Genomic DNA, 21346 nt, shown 5'->3' with positions numbered 1-21346 from the left:
AACGTAACCCAACCTAACCTAACCCTCACCGAAATTAAAGAATTCGACATTGCCAAAATATCCACAAAACGTGCTTTCTTCACTAAACCTAACCCAACCTAACCTAACCATCACCGAAATCAAATAATTCGAGATTGTAAGATTTACACAAAACTCGCTTATATCACCAAACTTAACCCAAACTTACCTAACCTTCATCGAAATCAAAGAATTCGAGATTGTAAGATTAACACAAAACTCACTTATTTCACAAAACTTAACCTAACCTAACCCAACCCTCACCGAAATTAAAGAATTCGACATTGCTAAAATATCCACAAATCGTGCTTACTTCTCAAAACCTAACCCAACCTAACCGAACCATCACCGAAATCAAAAAAATGGACATTGCATAAATATACATAAAACATGCTTACTTCACGAAACCTAACCCAAACTAAACTAACCTTCACCAAAATCAAATAAGTCGAGATTGTAAGATTTACACAAAACTCGCTTATTTCACCAAACCTTACCCAACCTAACCTAACCCTCACCGAAATTAAAGAATTCGACAATGCCAAAATATCCACAAAACGTGCTTACTTCACCAATCCTAACCCAACCTAACCTAACCAACACCGAAATCAAATAATTCGAGATTGAGGGTAAGGTTAGGTTAGGTTAGGTTTGGTGAAATAAGCAAGTTTTGTGTAAATCTTACAATCTCAAATTATTTGATTTCGGTGATGGTTAGGTTAGGTTGGGTTAGGTTTGGAGAAGTAAGCACGATTTGTGGATATTTTAGCAATGTCGAATTCTTTAATTTCGGTGAGGGTTGGGTTAGGTTGGGTTAAGTTTTGTGAAATAAGCGAGTTTTGTGTAAATCTTACAATCTCGAATTCTTTTATTTCGGTGAAGGTTAGGTTAGGTTGGGTTTGGTTGGTGAGGTTAACGAGTTTTATGTAAATCTTATAATCTCGAAATCTTTGATTTCTGTGTTGGCTAGGTTAGGTTGGGTAAGGTTTCGTGAGATGAGCACGTTTGGTGTTTATTTTGGATATTTTGGCAATGTCGAATTTTTTAATTTCGGTGAGGGTAAGGTTAGGTTAGGTTAGGTTTGGTGAAATAAGCGAGTTTTGTGTTAATCTTACAATCTCGAATTCTTTGATTTCGGTGAAGGTTAGGTAAGGTTGGGTTAGGTTTGGTGAAGTAAGCACGTTTTGTGTATATTTTTGCAATGTCCAATTCTTTGATTTCGGTTTTGGAAAGGTTAGGTTGGGTTAGGTTTGGTGAGGTAAGCACGTTTTGTGGATATTTTGGCAATGTCGAATTCTTTGATTTCGGTGATGAGTAGGTTAGGTTGGTTTAGGTTTGGTGAAATTAGTGAGTTTTGTGTAAATCTTACAATCTCGAATTCTTTGATTTCGGTGAAGGTTAGGTTAGGTTGGGTAAGGTTTGGTGAGGTTAATGAGATTTATGTAAATCTAACAATCACGAAATCTTTGATTTCTGTGATGGCTAGGTTAGGTTGGGTTAGGTTTCGTTAAGTAAGCACGTTTGGTGTATATTTTTGCAATGTCTAATTTTTTGATTTCGGTGATGGTTAGGTTAGGTTGGGTTAGGTTTGGTGAAGAAAGCAAGTTTTGTGGATATTTTGGCAATGTCGAATTCTTTAATTTCGGTGAGGGTTAGGTTAGGTTGGGTTACGTTTGGTGAAATAAGCGAGTTTTGTGTAAATCTTACAATCTCGAATTATTTGATTTCGGTGATGATTAGGTTAGGTTGGGTAAGGTTTGGTGAAGTAAGCACGTTTTGTGGATATTTTGGCAATGTCAAATTCTTTAATTTCGGTGACGGTTAGGTTAGGTTGGGTTAGGTTTGGTGAAATAAGCAAGTTTTGTGTAAATCTTACAATCTCGAATTATTTGATTTCGGTGATGGTTAGGTTAGGTTGGGTTAGGATTGGAGAAGTAAGCACGTTTTGTGTATATTTTTGCAATGTCGAATTCTTTGATTTCGGTGATAGTTAGGTTAGGTTTAGTGAAGTAAGCACGTTTTGTAGATATTTTGGCAATGTCGAATTCTTTAATTTGGGTGATGGTAAGGTTAGGTTGGGTTAAGTTTGGTGATATAAGCGAGTTTTGTGTAAATCTTACAATCTCGAATTATTTGATTTCGGTGATGGTTAGGTTAGGTTGGGTTAGGTTTGGTGAAGTTAGTTAGAAGTTAGTTAAATAAGTGAGCTAACTTCACCAAACCTAACCCAACCTAACCTAACCATCACCGAAATCAAATAATTCGAGATTGTAAGATTTACACAAAACTCGCTTATTTCACCAAACCTAACCCAACCTAACCTAACCGTCACCGAAATTAAAGAATTCGACATTGCCAAAATATCCACAAAACGTGCTTACTTCACCAAACCTAACCCAACCTAACCTAACCATCACCGAAATTAAATAATTCGAGATTGTAAGATTTACACAAAACTCGCTTATTTCACCAAACCTAACCCAACCTAACCTCACCCTCACCGAAATTAAAGAATTCGACATTGCCAAATTATCCACAAAACGTGCTTACTTCACCAAACCTAACCCAACCTTACCTAACCTTCACCGAAATCAAAGAATTCGAGATTGTAAGATTAACACAAAACTCGCTTATTTCACCAAACCTAACCTAACCTAACCTTACCCTCACCGATATTAAAAAATTCGACATTGCCAAAATATCCAAAATAAACACCAAACGTGCTCATCTCACGAAACCTTACCCAACATAACCTAGCCAACACAGAAATCAAAGATTTCGAGATTATAAGATTTACATAAAACTCGTTAACCTCACCAACCAAACCCAACCTAACCTAACCTTCACCGAAATAAAAGAATTCGAGATTGTAAGATTTACACAAAACTCGCTTATTTCACAAAACTTAACCCAACCTAACCCAACCCTCACCGAAATTAAAGAATTCGACATTGCCAAAATATCCACAAATCTTGCTTACCTCACCAAACCTAACCCAACCTAACCTTTCCATCACCGAAATCAAAGAATTCGACATTGCCAAAATATCCAAAATAAACACCAAACGTGCTCATTCCACGAAACCTTACCCAACCTAACCTAGCCAACACAGAAATCAAAGATTTCGAGATTATAAGATTAACATAAAACTCGTTAACCTCACCAACCAAACCCAACCTAACCTAACCTTCACCGAAATCAAAGAATTCGAGATTGTAAGATTTACACAAAACTCGCTTATTTCACCAAACCTAACCTAACCTAACCTTACCGTCACCGAAATTAAAGAATTCGACATTGCCAAAATATCCACAAAACGTGCTTACTTCACCAAACCTAACCCAACCTAACCTAACCATCACCGAAATCAAATAATTCGAGATTGTTAGATTTACACAAAACTCGCTTATTTTACCAAACCTAACCCAACCTAACCTAACTCTCACCGAAATTAAAGAATTCGACATTGCCAAAATATCCACAAAACGTGCTTACCTCACGAAACCTAACCCAACCTAAATTTAAAAATTTGACATTACCAAAATATCCGCAAAACGTGCTTACTTCACTAAACCTAACCTAACCTAACCTCACCATCACCGAAATCAAAAAATTGGACATTGCAAAAATATACACCAAACGTGCTTACTTCACAAAACCTAACCCAACCTAACCTAACCATCACCGAAATCAAAGAATCCGAGATTGTTAGATTTACACAAAACGTGCTTACCACACCAAACCTAACCCAACCTAACCTTACCATCACCGAAATCAAAGAATTCGAGAATGTAATATTTACACAAAACTCGCTTATTTTACCAAACCTAACCTTACCTAACCTAACTCTCATTGAAATTAAAGAATTCGACATTGCCAAAATATCCACAAAACGTGCTTACCTCACGAAACCTAACCCAACCTAACCTAACCTTCACCGAAATCAAAGAATTCGACATTGCCAAAATATCCACAAAACGTGTTTACCTCACCAAACCTAACCCAACCTAACCTTTCCATCACAGAAATCAAAAATTTCGAGATTGTAAGATTTACATAAAACTCGTTAACCTCACCCAACCTTACCCAACCTAACCTTACCTTCACCGAACTCAAAGAATTCAAGATTGTAAGATTTACACAAAACTCGCTTATTTCACAAAACTTAACCCAACCTAACCCAACCCTCACCGAAATTTAAAAATTCGACATTGCCAAAATATCCACAAAACGTGCTTACTTCACCAAACCTAACCCAACCTAACCTAACCATCACTGAAATTAAAATAATTCGAGATTGTAAGATTTACACAAAACTTGCTTATTTCACCAAACCTAACCCAACCTAACCTAACCGTCACCGAAATTAAAAAATTCGACATTGCCAAAATATCCTCAAAACGTGCTTACTTCACCAAACCTAACCCAACCTAACCTAACCATCACCGAAATCAAATAATTCGAGATTGTAAGAGTTACACAAAACTCGCTTATTTCACAAAACTTAACCCAACCTAACCCAACCCTCACCGAAATTAAAGAATTCGACATTGCCAAAATATCCACAAATCGTGCTTACTTCTCCAGACCTAACCCAACCTAACCTAACCTTCACCGAAATCAAATAATTCGAGATTGTAAGATTTACACAAAACTTGCTTATTTCACCAAACCTAACCCAACCTAACCTAACCGTCACCGAAATAAAAGAATTCGACATTGCCAAAATATCCACAAAACGTGCTTACTTCACCAAACCTCACCCAACCTAACCTAACCATCACCGAAATCAAATAATTCGAGATTGTAAGATTTACACAAAACTCGCTTATTTCACCAAACCTAACCCAACCTAACCTAACCCTCACCGAAATTAAAGAATTCGACATTGCCAAAATATCCACAAAACGTGCTTACTTCACCAAACCTAACCCAACCTAACCTAACCATCACTGAAATTAAAATAATTCGAGATTGTAAGATTTACACAAAACTTGCTTATTTTTTTTTTTTTATTTTTTTTTTTATTTTTTTTTATTTTACGGTCAAGAAAAAATTGACCATTTTACATGTTGGAAATAGAGAAAGAAAAAGAAAAAAAATTAAAATGAAATATAAAAGAAAAATACACATACATTCATATACTACAAAATAAATTACATTATATTAAAAAAATATTTAAATAAAATAGATTTCATGTTATATTTACTAACAATGAATAAATCGACCATGGATAATTCGTTTCCAACTCTGTGCAGTCTCAACATAGCTGAGTTCAATGAGTAATTAGTGGTAAACCTGGGCATATCAAAAAGATGGTTACATCTAATTGATCTACCCGGCACATGGAAGCACACTAAACTCACCAAGTCAGAGCATTTAATAGTGCCATTAAGAAGACCACACAGAACTGAAATATCGTTAATTTTCCTTCTGTCATATAATTTTAGCAAATTAAGTTTCCTATAAATAATAACGTTACTGACATAGTGATTATGACTTTTAAAAAATTTAAATTTGATGAATCTAGTGAACTTTATTTGCACTGACTCTATTATGTTAATTTGTTTCATTAAATAAGGAGACCAAATGGTAGAATTGTACTCTAATTGGTTTCTAACCAGAGTGGTGTATAAAATTTTAATCGTATTTACATTTTTGAAGTGAGTACTATTTCTTATTAAGAAACCAAGTGTTTTGATGGCATTTTTTGTGATAAAATTTATATGAGAATTAAAAGTTAATTTGTCGTCAAAAATAACTCCTAGATCTTTAATTAGCGATGATGATGGTAATGATTCATTATTTATATGATAATTATAAAAAATTTTGTTATTTGACCTACTGAACCTGACAACAGAACACTTCTTAATGTTTAAATATAATTTATTAAAAGAACACCAATCGTTTAATGAGTTTAAATTAGTTTGTAAAGTAGCACAATCGTTAGTGTCTTTTATACATTTAAATATTTTTAAATCGTCTGCAAATAAGAGCACTTTAACATCATTAAATATATTTATAATATCATTTATAAAAATATTGAATAGGACTGGTCCCATGTGAGATCCTTGGGGAACGCCACTAGTTGGATTAAAGGAGTAAGATTTAGAATGGCCGATTTTAACTAATAATGATCTATTGGACAAATAGCTCCGAAACCAGTTTAGTAATACACCGCTGATTCCGATACTGTTTAGTTTATATAATAAAATCTCAATATCAACTTTGTCAAATGCCTTACTGAAATCAGTGTAAATTGAGTCAACTTGCAATTTAACAGATAAGGCACTAGAAATAAAATTTTCATATAATAATAAATTGGATAAGGTAGATCTACCAGAGGTAAAACCATGTTGTTGTGGAATAATAATGTTATTAATGAAAGGAATAAATTCGTCTAATACTAAACTTTCAAAAAGTTATTTCACCAAACCTAACCAAACCTAACCTAACCGTCACCGAAATTAAAGAATTCGACATTGCCAAAATATCCACAAATCGTGCCTACTTCTCCAGACCTAACCCAACCTAACCTAACCTTCACCGAAATCAAATAATTCGAGATTGTAAGATTTACACAAAACTTGCTTATTTCACCAAACCTAACCCAACCTTACCTAACCGTCACCGAAATTAAAGAATTCGACATTGCCAAAATATCCACAAAACGTGCTTACTTCACCAAACCTAACCCAACCTAACCTAACCATCACCGAAATCATCGAATTCGACATTGCAAAAATATACACAAATCGTGCTCACCTCACCGAACCTAACCCAACCTTACCGAACCATCACCAAATTCAAAGAATTCAACATTGCCAAAATATCCACAAAACGTTCATACCTCACTAAACCTAACCCAACCTAACCTTTCCATCGCCGAAATCAAAGAATTGGACATTGCAAAAATATACACCAAGCGTGTTTACGTCACGAAACCTAACCCAACCTAACCTAGCCATCATAGAAATCAAAGAATTCAAGATTGTAAGATTTACACAAAACTCGCTTATTTCACAAAACTTAACCCAACCTAACCCAACCCTCACCGAAATTAAAGAATTCGACATTGCCAAAATATCCACAAAACGTTCATACCTCACTAAACCTAACCCAACCTAACCTTTCCATCACCGAAATCAAAAAAATGGACATTGCATAAATATACATAAAACGTGCTTACTTCACGAAACCTAACCCAACCTAACCTAACCTTCACCGAAATCAAATAATTCGAGATTGTAAGATTTACACAAAACTCGCTTATTTCACCAAACCTAACCCAACCTAACCTAACCCTCCCCAAAATAAAGAATTCGACATTGCCAAAATATCCACAAAACTTGCTTACTTCACCAAACCTAACCCAACCTAACCTAACCATCACCGAAATCAAATAATTCGAGATTGTAAGATTTACACAAAACTCGCTTATTTCACAAAACTTAACCCAACCTAACCCAACCCTCACCGAAATTAAAGAATTCGACATTGCCAAAATATCCACAAATCGTGCTTACTTCTCCAAACCTAACCCAACCTAACCTAACCTTCACCGAAATCAAATAATTCGATATTGTAAGATTTACACAAAAATTGCTTATTTCACCAAACCTAACCCAACCTAACCTAACCTTCACCGAAATCAAATAATTCGATATTGTAAGATTTACACAAAACTTGCTTATTTCACCAAACCTAACCCAACCTAACCTAACCGTCACCGAAATTAAAGAATTCGACATTGCCAAAATATCCACAAAACGTGCTAACTTCACCAAACCTAACCCAACCTAACCTAACCATCACCGAAATCAAATAATTCGAGATTGTAAGATTTACACAAAACTCGCTTATTTCACCAAACCTAACCCAACCTAACCTAACCCTCACCGAAATTAAAGAATTCGACATTGCCAAATTATCCACAAAACGTGCTTACTTCACCAAACCTAACCCAACCTAACCTAACCATCACCGAAATCAAATAATTCGAGATTGTAAGATTTACACAAAACTTGCTTATTTCACCAAACCTAACCCAACCTAACCTAACCCTCACCGAAATTAAAGAATTCGACATTGCCAAAATATTCACAAAACGTGCTTACTTCACCAAACCTAACCCAACCTAACCTAACCATCACCGAAATTAAATAATTCGAGATTGTAAGATATACACAAAACTCGCTTATTTCACCAAACCTAACCTTACCTAACCTTACCCTCACCGAAATTAAAAAATTCGACATTGCCAAAATATCCAAAATAAACACCAAACGTGCTCATATCACGAAACCTTACCCAACCTAACCAAGCCAACACAGAAATCAAAGATTTCGAGATTATAAGATTAACATAAAACTCGTTAACCTCACCAACCAAACCCAACCTAACCTAACCTTCACCGAAATCAAAGAATTCGAGATTGTAAGATTTACACAAAACTCGCTTATTTCACCAAACCTAACCCAACCTAACCTAACCCTCCCCAAAATAAAGAATTCGACATTGCCAAAATATCCACAAAACTTGCTTACTTCACCAAACCTAACCCAACCTAACCTAACCATCACCGAAATCAAATAATTCGAGATTGTAAGATTTACACAAAACTCGCTTATTTCACAAAACTTAACCCAACCTAACCCAACCCTCACCGAAATTAAAGAATTCGACATTGCCAAAATATCCACAAATCGTGCTTACTTCTCCAAACCTAACCCAACCTAACCTAACCTTCACCGAAATCAAATAATTCGATATTGTAAGATTTACACAAAAATTGCTTATTTCACCAAACCTAACCCAACCTAACCTAACCTTCACCGAAATCAAATAATTCGATATTGTAAGATTTACACAAAACTTGCTTATTTCACCAAACCTAACCCAACCTAACCTAACCGTCACCGAAATTAAAGAATTCGACATTGCCAAAATATCCACAAAACGTGCTAACTTCACCAAACCTAACCCAACCTAACCTAACCATCACCGAAATCAAATAATTCGAGATTGTAAGATTTACACAAAACTCGCTTATTTCACCAAACCTAACCCAACCTAACCTAACCCTCACCGAAATTAAAGAATTCGACATTGCCAAATTATCCACAAAACGTGCTTACTTCACCAAACCTAACCCAACCTAACCTAACCATCACCGAAATCAAATAATTCGAGATTGTAAGATTTACACAAAACTTGCTTATTTCACCAAACCTAACCCAACCTAACCTAACCCTCACCGAAATTAAAGAATTCGACATTACCAAAATATTCACAAAACGTGCTTACTTCACCAAACCTAACCCAACCTAACCTAACCATCACCGAAATTAAATAATTCGAGATTGTAAGATATACACAAAACTCGCTTATTTCACCAAACCTAACCTTACCTAACCTTACCCTCACCGAAATTAAAAAATTCGACATTGCCAAAATATCCAAAATAAACACCAAACGTGCTCATATCACGAAACCTTACCCAACCTAACCAAGCCAACACAGAAATCAAAGATTTCGAGATTATAAGATTAACATAAAACTCGTTAACCTCACCAACCAAACCCAACCTAACCTAACCTTCACCGAAATCAAAGAATTCGAGATTGTAAGATTTACACAAAACTCGCTTATTTCACAAAACTTAACCCAACCTAACCCAACCCTCACCGAAATTAAAGAATTCGACATTGCCAAAATATCCACAAATCGTGCTTACTTCTCCAAACCTAACCCAACCTAACCTAACCTTCACCGAAATCAAATACTTCGATATTGTAAGATTTACACAAAAATTGCTTATTTCACCAAACCTAACCCAACCTAACCTAACCTTCACCGAAATCAAATAATTCGATATTGTAAGATTTACACAAAACTTGCTTATTTCACCAAACCTAACCCAACCTAACCTAACCGTCACCGAAATTAAAGAATTCGACATTGCCAAAATATCCACAAAACGTGCTTACTTCACCAAACCTAACCCAACCTAACCTAACCATCACCGAAATCAAATAATTCGAGATTGTAAGATTTACACAAAACTCGCTTATTTCACCAAACCTAACCCAACCTAACCTAACCCTCACCGAAATTAAAGAATTCGACAATGCCAAAATATCCACAAAACGTGCTTACTTCACCAAACCTAACCCAACCTAACCTAACCATCACCGAAATCAAATAATTTGAGATTGTAAGATTTACACAAAACTTGCTAATTTCACCAAACCTAACCCAACCTAACCTAACCGTCACCGAAATTAAAGAATTCGACATTGCCAAAATATCCACAAAACGTGCTAACTTCACCAAACCTAACCCAACCTAACCTAACCATCACCGAAATCAAATAATTCGAGATTGTAAGATTTACACAAAACTCGCTTATTTCACCAAACCTAACCCAACCTAACCTAACCCTCACCGAAATTAAAGAATTCGACATTGCCAAATTATCCACAAAACGTGCTTACTTCACCAAACCTAACGCAACCTAACCTAACCATCACCGAAATCAAATAATTCGAGATTGTAAGATTTACACAAAACTTGCTTATTTCACCAAACCTAACCCAACCTAACCTAACCCTCACCGAAATTAAAGAATTCGACAATGCCAAAATATCCACAAAACGTGCTTACTTCACCAAACCTAACCCAACCTAACCTAACCATCACCGAAATCAAATAATTTGAGATTGTAAGATTTACACAAAACTTGCTAATTTCACCAAACCTAACCCAACCTAACCTAACCGTCACCGAAATTAAAGAATTCGACATTGCCAAAATATCCACAAAACGTGCTAACTTCACCAAACCTAACCCAACCTAACCTAACCATCACCGAAATCAAATAATTCGAGATTGTAAGATTTACACAAAACTCGCTTATTTCACCAAACCTAACCCAACCTAACCTAACCCTCACCGAAATTAAAGAATTCGACATTGCCAAATTATCCACAAAACGTGCTTACTTCACCAAACCTAACGCAACCTAACCTAACCATCACCGAAATCAAATAATTCGAGATTGTAAGATTTACACAAAACTTGCTTATTTCACCAAACCTAACCCAACCTAACCTAACCCTCACCGAAATTAAAGAATTCGACATTGCCAAAATATTCACAAAACGTGCTTACTTCACCAAACCTAACCCAACCTAACCTAACCATCACCGAAATTAAATAATTCGAGATTGTAAGATATACACAAAACTCGCTTATTTCACCAAACCTAACCTTACCTAACCTTACCCTCACCGAAATTAAAAAATTCGACATTGCCAAAATATCCAAAATAAACACCAAACGTGCTCATCTCACGAAACCTTACCCAACCTAACCAAGCCAACACAGAAATCAAAGATTTCGAGATTATAAGATTTACATAAAACTCGTTAACCTCACCAACCAAACCCAACCTAACCTAACCTTCACCGAAATCAAAGAATTCGAGATTGTGAGATTTACACAAAACTCGCTTATTTCACAAAACTTAGCCCAACCTAACCCAACCCTCACCGAAATTAAAGAATTCGACATCGCCAAAATATCCACAAAACGAGCTTTCTTCACCAAACCTAACCTAATCTAACCTAACCATCACCGAAATCAAAAAATTAGACATTGCAAAAATATACAACCAAACGTGCTTACTTTTTTTTTTTTTTTTTTTTTTTATCGTCGGAGGTGGGGAATCTTCCAAAGACATCCTCCAGCCCGAACTGGAGGATAGTGTCGGAATTTTACCGACTAAACCCCACCCCCTTGACACCTCTGCTCCCCGGACACATTTTCATGTTTTGCTTCGGGAAAGCAGTTTTGTCTTAGCCATTTATGGCTCTTCCTTCGAGTTCTCGGGTTCTTTCTGCTTCTTCTTTATTTTTCATTATCATCGAAGCAAATGCTTCCCACGCTGACCAGGCAGTTGCGCTATCCAGTATGACGAAGATTATGTTTATCGGCGTCAGGTGTTCTACGCCGATTACAGTTCTGAATGTTCTTCTGTCGTCTTCCCATGCTGGACAATCAAAGGTTGTGTGGGCCGCGTCGTCTTTCTCGTTTTCACAGTGGTGGCACTTCGGAGTTGTTTCCTTTCCTATTTTGTGTAGGTAGGTCCCGAAGCACCCGTGACCTGTGAGTATTTGGGTCGTGTGGTGATTCAGTTCGCCGTGCTTTCTTTGGCACCACGCTTTTAGGTCTCCGATGAGATGGTGTGTCCATCGACCTTTTTCTGAGTTGTTCCATCTGTCTTGCCATTTGATCATCGTTGTCTCTCTGGCTGCACTCTTCTTTTCACCTCTGTAGATCGCTTGTCGTTCTAGAGCGAGTAAGTCGATCGGTGGAATGGCGCACAACACCAGGATGGCATCTTCAGATACTGTACGGTATGCCGCTGCGACTCTTAATGCAGCTCTTCTTTGTACTCTAGCGAGGCTGAGCCTCGTCCTCTCAACCTTTGTTTTTTCCGCCCAAATCGGAGCACAGTACAGGAGGACTGAGTGTACTACTTCACAGTATAGTTTTCTTCTCCTCTGTTTCAGTCCACCGATGTTGGGCATCAGTCTGGCGAGGTCTTCTGCTATTTGGGCCGCCCTAGCTCCCGCTTTTTCCGCATGTTTTGCAAAGCGTAGTTTGTCATCTAACTGCACTCCCAAATACCGCAGTGATCTGCTGAACGTCACCTCAAAACCGTTGACTGTTATTTGAGGAGGCAGCAGCTTTCTACGTCTTGTGAAGAATACAGCTTCGGTTTTCTGGACGGCGAGCTCCAAGCCCGCATCCACGAGCCATTTTTTAACCCTTCTTATGGCTTCTTCGCTTCTTAGGCGTAAAGATGTTGTGTTCTTTGCGGTGACAAGCAACGCGACATCGTCAGCAAAGGCGACCAGGCTCGTTTCATCTGGCATTGGGATCTTCAACAAGCCGTCGTACATTACATTCCAAAGCGCCGGGCCCAGGACCGATCCCTGTGGTACGCCCGCAGTGACTAATCGTTCGTATTTTTTGCCCATGCATTCATACAGAAGGATTCTGTCCGAAAAATAGCTCTCGATCATCTTGATAAGTTTTTCCGGAGCATTGATAGTGACTAATGCATCGAGAGTCCTTCCCCAGTTGGCAGTGTTGAATGCATTTTTTATGTCGAGCGCGATCATCACAACATGTTTGCTCGCCTTGACGCTCCCACGCCATGCAAGTCTTACGGTGTTTACGACTTCACTGATCGCGTCAATAGTTGAGCGACCGGGTCGAAATCCAAATTGCTGCGATGACAGTCCTGTGTCGCTGTTTTCTAGCTGTTGTTGTAGTCGCTGTAGGAGAAGTCTCTCTAGTAACTTTCCTACCCCGTCAAGTAGGCAGAGTGGCCTGTATGATGAAGGTCCTGGTGGGCCTCCCTTTCCTTTTGAAATCAGCACGAGTTTTTGTCTTTTCCATGGTGCTTACTTCACGAAACCTAACCCAACCTAACCTAGCCATCACAGAAATCAAAGATTTCGTGATTGTTAGATTTACATAAATCTCATTAACCTCACCAAACCTTACCCAACCTAACCTAACCTTCACCGAAATCAAAGAATTCAAGATTGTAAGATTTACACAAAACTCACTAATTTCACCAAACCTAACCCAACCTAACCTACCCATCACCGAAATCAAAGAATTCGACATTGCCAAAATATCCACAAAACGTGCTAACCTGATTAAACCTAAGCCAACCTAACCTTTTCATCACCGAAATCCAAGAATTGGACATTGAAAAAAAAAAACACAAAACGTGCTTCCTGCACGAAACATAAACCAAGCTAACCTAACTATCACCGAAATCAAAGAATTCGACATTGCAAAAATATACACAAAACGTGCTCACCTCACCGAACCTAACCCAACCTAACCAAATTATCACCGAAATCAAAGAATTCGACATTGCCAAAATATCCACAAAACGTGCTTACCTCACCAAACCTAACCCAACCTAACCTTTCCAAAACCGAAATCAAAGAATTGGACATTGCAAAAATATACACAAAACGTGCTTACTTCACAAAACCTAACCAAACCTTACCTAACCTTCACCGAAATCAAAGAATTCGAGATTGTAAGATTAACACAAAACTCGCTTATTTCACCAAATCTAACCTAACCTAACCTTACCCTCACCGAAATTAAAAAATTCGACATTGCCAAAATATCCAAAATAAACACCAAACGTGCTCATTCCACGAAACCTTACCCAACCTAACCTAGCCAACACAGAAATCAAAGATTTCGAGATTATAAGATTAACATAAAACTCGTTAACCTCACCAACCAAACCCAACCTAACCTAACCTTCACCGAAATCAAAGAATTCGAGATTGTAAGATTTACACAAAACTCGCTTATTTCACAAAACTTAACCCAACCTAACCCAACCCTCACCGAAATTAAAGAATTCGACATTGCCAAAATATCCACAAATCTTGCTTACCTCACCAAACCTAACCCAACCTAACCTTTCCATCACCGAAATCAAAGAATTGGATATTGCAAAAATATACACAAAACGTGCTTAATTCAAGAAACTTAACCCAACCTAACCTAGCCATCACAGAAATCAAAGATTTCGAGATTTTTAGATTACACAACCTCGCTTATTTCACCAAACCTAACCCAACCTAACCTTACCATCACCGAAATCAAAGAATTCGACATTGCCAAAATATCCACAAATCGTGCCTACTTCTCCAGACCTAACCCAACCTAACCTAACCTTCACCGAAATCAAATAATTCGAGATTGTAAGATTTACACAAAACTTGCTTATTTCACCAAACCTAACCCAACCTTACCTAACCGTCACCGAAATTAAAGAATTCGACATTGCCAAAATATCCACAAAACGTGCTTACTTCACCAAACCTAACCCAACCTAACCTAACCATCACCGAAATCATCGAATTCGACATTGCAAAAATATACACAAATCGTGCTCACCTCACCGAACCTAACCCAACCTTACCGAACCATCACCAAATTCAAAGAATTCAACATTGCCAAAATATCCACAATACGTTCATACCTCACTAAACCTAACCCAACCTAACCTTTCCATCGCCGAAATCAAAGAATTGGACATTGCAAAAATATACACCAAGCGTGTTTACGTCACGAAACCTAACCCAACCTAACCTAGCCATCATAGAAATCAAAGAATTCAAGATTGTAAGATTTACACAAAACTCGCTTATTTCACAAAACTTAACCCAACCTAACCCAACCCTCACCGAAATGAAAGAATTCGACATTGCCAAAATATCCACAAATCGTGCTTACTTCTCCAAACCTAACCCAAACTAACCTAACCGTCACCGAAATTAAAGAATTCGACATTGCCAAAATATCCACAAAACGTGCTTACTTCACCAAACCTAACCCAACCTAACCTAACCATCACCGAAATCATCGAATTCGACATTGCAAAAATATACACAAATCGTGCTCACCTCACCGAACCTAACCCAACCTTACCGAACCATCACCAAATTCAAAGAATTCAACATTGCCAAAATATCCACAAAACGTTCATACCTCACTAAACCTAACCCAACCTAACCTTTCCATCACCGAAATCAAAAAAATGGACATTGCATAAATATACATAAAACGTGCTTACTTCACGAAACCTAACCCAACCTAACCTAACCTTCACCGAAATCAAATAATTCGATATTGTAAGATTTACACAAAAATTGCTTATTTCACCAAACCTAACCCAACCTAACCTAACCCTCACCGAAATTAAAGAATTCGACATTGCCAAAATATTCACAAAACGTGCTTATTTCACCAAACCTAACCCAACCTAACCTAACCCTCCCCAAAATAAAGAATTCGACATTGCCAAAATATCCACAAAACTTGCTTACTTCACCAAACCTAACCCAACCTAACCTAACCATCACCGAAATCAAATAATTCGAGATTGTAAGATTTACACAAAACTCGCTTATTTCACAAAACTTAACCCAACCTAACCCAACCCTCACCGAAATTAAAGAATTCGACATTGCCAAAATATCCACAAATCTTGCTTACCTCACCAAACCTAACCCAACCTAACCTTTCCATCACCGAAATCAAAGAATTGGATATTGCAAAAATATACACAAAACGTGCTTAATTCAAGAAACTTAACCCAACCTAACCTAGCCATCACAGAAATCAAAGATTTCGAGATTTTTAGATTACACAACCTCGCTTATTTCACCAAACCTAACCCAACCTTACCTAACCGTCACCGAAATTAAAGAATTCGACATTGCCAAAATATCCACAAAACGTGCTTACTTCACCAAACCTAACCCAACCTAACCTAACCATCACCGAAATCATCGAATTCGACATTGCAAAAATATACACAAATCGTGCTCACCTCACCGAACCTAACCCAACCTTACCGAACCATCACCAAATTCAAAGAATTCAACATTGCCAAAATATCCACAAAACGTTCATACCTCACTAAACCTAACCCAACCTAACCTTTCCATCGCCGAAATCAAAGAATTGGACATTGCAAAAATATACACCAAGCGTGTTTACGTCACGAAACCTAACCCAACCTAACCTAGCCATCATAGAAATCAAAGAATTCAAGATTGTAAGATTTACACAAAACTCGCTTATTTCACAAAACTTAACCCAACCTAACCCAACCCTCACCGAAATGAAAGAATTCGACATTGCCAAAATATCCACAAATCGTGCTTACTTCTCCAAACCTAACCCAAACTAACCTAACCGTCACCGAAATTAAAGAATTCGACATTGCCAAAATATCCACAAAACGTGCTTACTTCACCAAACCTAACCCAACCTAACCTAACCATCACCGAAATCATCGAATTCGACATTGCAAAAATATACACAAATCGTGCTCACCTCACCGAACCTAACCCAACCTTACCGAACCATCACCAAATTCAAAGAATTCAACATTGCCAAAATATCCACAAAACGTTCATACCTCACTAAACCTAACCCAACCTAACCTTTCCATCACCGAAATCAAAAAAATGGACATTGCATAAATATACATAAAACGTGCTTACTTCACGAAACCTAACCCAACCTAACCTAACCTTCACCGAAATCAAATAATTCGATATTGTAAGATTTACACAAAACTCGCTTATTTCACAAAACTTAACCCAACCTAACCCAACCCTCACCGAAATTAAAGAATTCGACATTGCCAAAATATCCACAAATCGTGCTTACTTCTCCAAACCTAACCCAACCTAACCTAACCTTCACCGAAATCAAATAATTCGATATTGTAAGATTTACACAAAAATTGCTTATTTCACCAAACCTAACCCAACCTAACCTAACCTTCACCGAAATCAAATAATTCGAGATTGTAAGATTTACACAAAACTCGCTTATTTCACCAAACCTAACCCAACCTAACCTAACCCTCACCGAAATTAAAGAATTCGACAATGCCAAAATATCCACAAAACGTGCTTACTTCACCAAACCTAACCCAACCTAACCTAACCATCACCGAAATCAAATAATTTGAGATTGTAAGATTTACACAAAACTTGCTAATTTCACCAAACCTAACCCAACCTAACCTAACCGTCACCGAAATTAAAGAATTCGACATTGCCAAAATATCCACAAAACGTGCTAACTTCACCAAACCTAACCCAACCTAACCTAACCATCACCGAAATCAAATAATTCGAGATTGTAAGATTTACACAAAACTCGCTTATTTCACCAAACCTAACCCAACCTAACCTAACCCTCACCGAAATTAAAGAATTCGACATTGCCAAATTATCCACAAAACGTGCTTACTTCACCAAACCTAACCCAACCTAACCTAACCATCACTGAAATCAAATAATTCGAGATTGTAAGATTTACACAAAACTTGCTTATTTCACCAAACCTAACCCAACCTAACCTAACCCTCACCGAAATTAAAGAATTCGACATTGCCAAAATATTCACAAAACGTGCTTACTTCACCAAACCTAACCCAACCTAACCTAACCATCACCGAAATTAAATAATTCGAGATTGTAAGATATACACAAAACTCGCTTATTTCACCAAACCTAACCTTACCTAACCTTACCCTCACCGAAATTAAAAAATTCGACATTGCCAAAATATCCAAAATAAACACCAAACGTGCTCATCTCACGAAACCTTACCCAACCTAACCAAGCCAACACAGAAATCAAAGATTTCGAGATTATAAGATTAACATAAAACTCGTTAACCTCACCAACCAAACCCAACCTAACCTAACCTTCACCGAAATCAAAGAATTCGAGATTGTAAGATTTACACAAAACTCGCTTATTTCACAAAACTTAACCCAACCTAACCCAACCCTCACCGAAATTAAAGAATTCGACATTGCCAAAATATCCACAAATCGTGCTTACTTCTCCAAACCTAACCCAACCTAACCTAACCTTCACCGAAATCAAATAATTCGATATTGTAAGATTTACACAAAAATTGCTTATTTCACCAAACCTAACCCAACCTAACCTAACCTTCACCGAAATCAAATAATTCGATATTGTAAGATTTACACAAAACTTGCTTATTTCACCAAACCTAACCCAACCTAACCTAACCGTCACCGAAATTAAAGAATTCGACATTGCCAAAATATCCACAAAACGTGCTTACTTCACCAAACCTAACCCAACCTAACCTAACCATCACCGAAATCAAATAATTCGAGATTGTAAGATTTACACAAAACTCGCTTATTTCACCAAACCTAACCCAACCTAACCTAACCCTCACCGAAATTAAAGAATTCGACAATGCCAAAATATCCACAAAACGTGCTTACTTCACCAAACCTAACCCAACCTAACCTAACCATCACCGAAATCAAATAATTTGAGATTGTAAGATTTACACAAAACTTGCTAATTTCACCAAACCTAACCCAACCTAACCTAACCGTCACCGAAATTAAAGAATTCGACATTGCCAAAATATCCACAAAACGTGCTAACTTCACCAAACCTAACCCAACCTAACCTAACCATCACCGAAATCAAATAATTCGAGATTGTAAGATTTACACAAAACTCGCTTATTTCACCAAACCTAACCCAACCTAACCTAACCCTCACCGAAATTAAAGAATTCGACATTGCCAAATTATCCACAAAACGTGCTTACTTCACCAAACCTAACCCAACCTAACCTAACCATCACCGAAATCAAATAATTCGAGATTGTAAGATTTACACAAAACTTGCTTATTTCACCAAACCTAACCCAACCTAACCTAACCCTCACCGAAATTAAAGAATTCGACATTGCCAAAATATTCACAAAACGTGCTTACTTCACCAAACCTAACCCAACCTAACCTAACCATCACCGAAATTAAATAATTCGAGATTGTAATATATACACAAAACTCGCTTATTTCACCAAACCTAACCTTACCTAACCTTACCCTCACCGAAATTAAAAAATTCGACATTGCCAAAATATCCAAAATAAACACCAAACGTGCTCATCTCACGAAACCTTACCCAACCTAACCAAGCCAACACAGAAATCAAAGATTTCGAGATTATAAGATTTACATAAAACTCGTTAACCTCACCAACCAAACCCAACCTAACCTAACCTTCACCGAAATCAAAGAATTCGAGATTGTGAGATTTACACAAAACTCGCTTATTTCACAAAACTTAACCCAACCTAACCCAACCCTCACCGAAATTAAAGAATTCGACATCGCCAAAATATCCACAAAACGAGCTTTCTTCACCAAACCTAACCTAATCTAACCTAACCATCACCGAAATCAAAAAATTAGACATTGCAAAAATATACAACCAAACGTGCTTACTTCACGAAACCTAACCCAACCTAACCTAGCCATCACAGAAATCAAAGATTTCGTGATTGTTAGATTTACATAAATCTCATTAACCTCACCAAACCTTACCCAACCTAACCTAACCTTCACCGAAATCAAAGAATTCAAGATTGTAAGATTTACACAAAACTCACTAATTTCACCAAACCTAACCCAACCTAACCTACCCATCACCGAAATCAAAGAATTCGACATTGCCAAAATATCCACAAAACGTGCTTACCTGATTAAACCTAAGCCAACCTAACCTTTTCATCACCGAAATCCAAGAATTGGACATTGAAAAAAAAAAACACAAAACGTGCTTCCTGCACGAAACATAACCCAAGCTAACCTAACTATCACCGAAATCAAAGAATTCGACATTGCAAAAATATACACAAAACGTGCTCACCTCACCGAACCTAACCCAACCTAACTAAATTATCACCGAAATCAAAGAATTCGACATTGCCAAAATATCCACAAAACGTGCTTACCTCACCAAACCTAACCCAACCTAACCTTTCCAAAACCGAAATCAAAGAATTGGACATTGCAAAAATATACACAAAAAGTGCTTACTTCACAAAACCTAACCCAACCTTACCTAACCTTCACCGAAATCAAAGAATTCGAGATTGTAAGATTAACACAAAACTCGCTTATTTCACCAAATCTAACCTAACCTAACCTTACCCTCACCGAAATTAAAAAATTCGACATTGCCAAAATATCCAAAATAAACACCAAACGTGCTCATTCCACGAAACCTTACTCAACCTAACCTAGCCAACACAGAAATCAAAGATTTCGAGATTATAAGATTTACATAAAACTCGTTAACCTCACCAACCAAACCCAACCTAACCTAACCTTCACCGAAATCAAAGAATTCGAGATTGTAAGATTTACACAAAACTCGCTTATTTCACATAACTTAACCCAACCTGTCCCAACCCTCACCGAAATTAAAGAATTCGACATTACCAAAATATCCGCAAAACGTGCTCACTTTACTAAACCTAACCTAACCTAACCTCAACATCACCGAAATCAAAAAATTGGACATTGCAAAAATATACACTAAACGTGCTTACTTCACAAAACCTAACCCAACCTAACCTAACCTTCACCGAAATCAAAGAATTCGACATTGCCAAAATATCCACAAAACGTGTTTACCTCACCAAACCTAACAGAACCTAACCTTTCCATCACAGAAATCAAAAATTTCGAGATTGTAAGATTTACACAAAACTCGCTTATTTCACAAAACTTAACCCAACCTAACCCAACCCTTACCGAAATTTAAAAATTCGACATTGCCAAAATATCCACAAAACGTGCTTACTTCACCAAACCTAACCCAACCTAACCTAACCATCA

This window comes from Arctopsyche grandis, chromosome 5, assembly GCF_051622035.1.
Source record: "Arctopsyche grandis isolate Sample6627 chromosome 5, ASM5162203v2, whole genome shotgun sequence".
NCBI lineage: Eukaryota > Metazoa > Arthropoda > Insecta > Trichoptera > Hydropsychidae > Arctopsyche > Arctopsyche grandis.
The sequence above is the reverse complement of the archived record's forward strand: the minus strand, read 5'-3'. Positions refer to the sequence as shown.